We start from the raw sequence: 3,443 nt of genomic DNA on the forward strand, positions 1-3,443 counted from the left end.
CAACTGCAGGAGGTTGCCGATTGTTATACTCGTCCTTAAAATGGCGTCTTATGACATGCTTGTAAAACGAATTGTAAATTCCAAAGCTTGCCGGGCAGCGAACCACCAATTCCACATGTTACTCGAAAATTCGGAGTATTTCCATGAATTGAATTATAATGCCTTAGCAAATAGGGTAGCAAATACTGTACCTACTTCAGTTTACTGGCACAAACTTATCGCTTTTTTTCGGACTGCAACAAACATGTGTCATTATTATTGTCTGTCGTATTACTGTTGGTCCAGACGTTTTACAGATTTGCTTTAACCACCATGGAGGTTTATACCTCCATGCTTTAACGTTGAGCAGTATAATGACCTTATACATTCTGGGTAAAAGGCCAGCGATAAATTTTTGGTTATAGTTGAAAAACAACACTGTGTGTGGTCGATGACCTAGCTCCCGGCGGGATCATGGCCAACGGTTTTTTAAAGTAATCATTCAAAATCTAGAGTTTGTAAGTAAAAGACACCTTTCATCGCAATTTATATATTAAATGCTTCAATAGGCCTAGTAAGATTAGTCTAATATAATGTCGAAGGAAGACGCTTTGTTGAAGATCCGAGAAATAGATGAAGAAGTGGCCAACATTTTAACAGGTTCGTAGGCCTAATAATTATATTTTAATCTGCCAGCAGTCTAGGCCTAGCCTAGGCTCCTTCCTAGTTAGTAATACTGTAGGCCTGGAACTAGTAGGTCTAGGCTAGCCTACTATGCCTGTACTGACGGACAGGTGTATAGGTTTAGCTTAGCATTTTAGTTCAGACATTGACAGAGGGGACAAATATTGTCGGACCTATTTCAGCTAGGTATAAGGAAGGCCTAATAATAGATAATACAATTATAATGTAACAGTTATTTTGTAATGTAGCCATGAAATATCTACGAAGGATTATACTGTATTATATACACATATTCCAATGAGAAATATAATGACATTTAAAAACACTTCTTTATATTTAATTAATTGTACACACTAAGTAATCCCCGAAGTGATCACATCGATATTGAAACTTTATGTTTTTAACTCTAAATTTAAAAAAAACATACTAAAAAAACAAACAAAAAACATACGTACTGCATAACTAAAATTGTTATATTAAATTTCTTTTTAAAAAACTGTGTTATTTACAATATCTTAAATTATTTGTTAGGTAATTGAAGAAGTTCGAAGGATACTAATTATTACTAGGCAAAGAGGAATGAAATACAAAAGAAAGCTTTTTAAAAAAGTTCTTAGCAAATTTTTCCAAAGAAGAGAATAATATAGTTTATTTTGGTATTTTAAAGAGAAACACCAGTCCTCCATCTGGTAAGTACAGTGTATGTTTTTGTACTTTTATCTATTCATAAATAGTTTTAATTTTATAATGGACCAATGGTAGTGAGGAAAATACGTGTACATATTGTGTACGTATTTTTAACAGCTTGGTTCGACTCAAGCTAGTGTCATGCACTCCTCCCTTTGACAACTAAAATTAAATAAATGACTTATGAATATTAATTTTTGACATATTATTGCTCTCCTGGCCAGCCCACCCTTTCCCCTTCCTTTTACATTGACCACCTACAAAACTGTAGGCTACATTATTTAAAATTTGAGCTACAGTATATCAAGTTTATGTCCATACATTATTCCACTCATTTAAATAAATTTATATAATATAATGTTTTCAATTTGTTATTTTTGGTTAGGTTCAAAGATAACCCATATGTTGTCAAATCTGTCAAACATATTTGTTGGGAAAAACTCATCAAAAAAAGTCTGCCGACCTTGAAGGTATTTAGTGTTTTTTAAAATTTAAAATACAAGTAACATTATGTACATTAAAAAAAAATATCTTAAAGTGTTTTTTTAAAATCAAATTTATCTTAGCTTAAAATTCGAGGTATATACTATGTTTACAATAATTTATTAAAATCAAACAATTAAACAAAATTTACATTTAATTGTATGATTGTTATTATAAACATTGATACGGAATAAAAACATCAATCAGGATTGAGCACCGTTTTGCGTATTGTCTTCCTAAATAGTAATATTAAAAATAAATTTAGACCCTAATAATTTAACTAAAAATAATAGATACAGCCAGGCCTGTCTTTGGGATCGGTATAAACAGGGCAAAGTTTGTGATTAAAAAGTTCAAATGCATATTCCACCCACCCTTATGTCTTATAATGTAAAATTATTCTTACCACCGTTCTAATATTGCGTCATGTTTTTGTGTTTACCGCCCCAGATATAGGACTCTAAAACCACACCGTACCCAATTAGTTGATGATGTTACACATATTTTAAATACAGTAATAACTAAAACTATATTAATCTCTTTTCATTTTTAGGAACATGAATAAAGATCCAGAATCCTGGTCTTCACGCCGTTCAGGTAATATGCCGGTATTGCTTTTGGACACAGAAATGGCCTACATTAAAGTTTAGCAAACAATTCTAACTACAAAGAAAGCAAAATTAGATGAGGCTCTAGTTACTCTCCTCTCCACTTTTTACCTTCTGGATTTCGATTATCCAAAATGAAAAGAAGTAGGCCTCACTATCCTTTAACAGTTAGTGATTTGTGATGAAAACACACCTGTACACTTGACAAAGGCTGTTGAATCATCATTAGTATACATTAATAAATTTAAAGACACCTAATAGTTTAAAGCCCAGGTGCGGGAGAAGAATTTTACGAAATTTGTATTTTACCATTTTAATGTTTTTAAGTTTTCTTTTGATGGCATTTTATTATTAATAAAAACAAGTTTGTTTTAAAGAAGTTGTATATATTATTGTACCTAATGTCATGTAAATTGTAGTTCTTAATGAAAATAACAGTATTGTTAATATTATGTTTTATAACATTCTTGAATTTATTTGTTTAAGTAAACTATTACTTAAAATGAGTATTCATTTATCGTTCTTAAAATAAATTTTTAATGATTTATATTTTATAGAATTCTTGTTTCAAGCAATTTTTTTCCCAATATAAGTAAGAATTTACGAATTTTAATTTGATAGAATTCTTGTTTCAAGCAATACTTTTCTTAAAATAAGTAAACATTTACTGGTTTTTATTTGATAGACTTCTTGTTTACTTATTTAAAAAAAAGTTTTGCTTGAAACAAGAATTCTACAAATAAAAATCGGATCTTACTTATTTTAAGAAATATATTGCTTGAAACAAGAAAACTAAAAATATAAATCGGAATATTCTTACTTATTTTAAGAAAAATATTGCTTAAAACAAGAATTCTAAAAAATACAAACCGGAATATTTTTACTTATTTTAAGAAAAATATTGCTTGAAACAAGAATTCTACAAATAAAAATCGGAATATTCTTACTTATTTTAAGAAATATATTGCTTGAAACAAGAATTCAAAAAATACAAATCGGAAT

General features: G+C 29.5%; 1 long non-coding RNA gene across 1 annotated transcript; it reads left to right on the plus strand.

Moving 5' to 3' along the window:
• The first annotated feature begins 301 nt into the window (after positions 1–301).
• Positions 302–2,921, plus strand: LOC140049133 (uncharacterized). Its single transcript, XR_011845191.1, has 4 exons — positions 302–639; positions 1,195–1,352; positions 1,736–1,820; positions 2,387–2,921. It is a non-coding gene; the product is annotated as an uncharacterized lncRNA (long non-coding RNA).
• The last annotated feature ends 522 nt before the right edge of the window (positions 2,922–3,443 follow it).

This window comes from Antedon mediterranea, chromosome 5 (genome assembly GCF_964355755.1).
Source record: "Antedon mediterranea chromosome 5, ecAntMedi1.1, whole genome shotgun sequence".
Classification (NCBI taxonomy): domain Eukaryota; kingdom Metazoa; phylum Echinodermata; class Crinoidea; order Comatulida; family Antedonidae; genus Antedon; species Antedon mediterranea.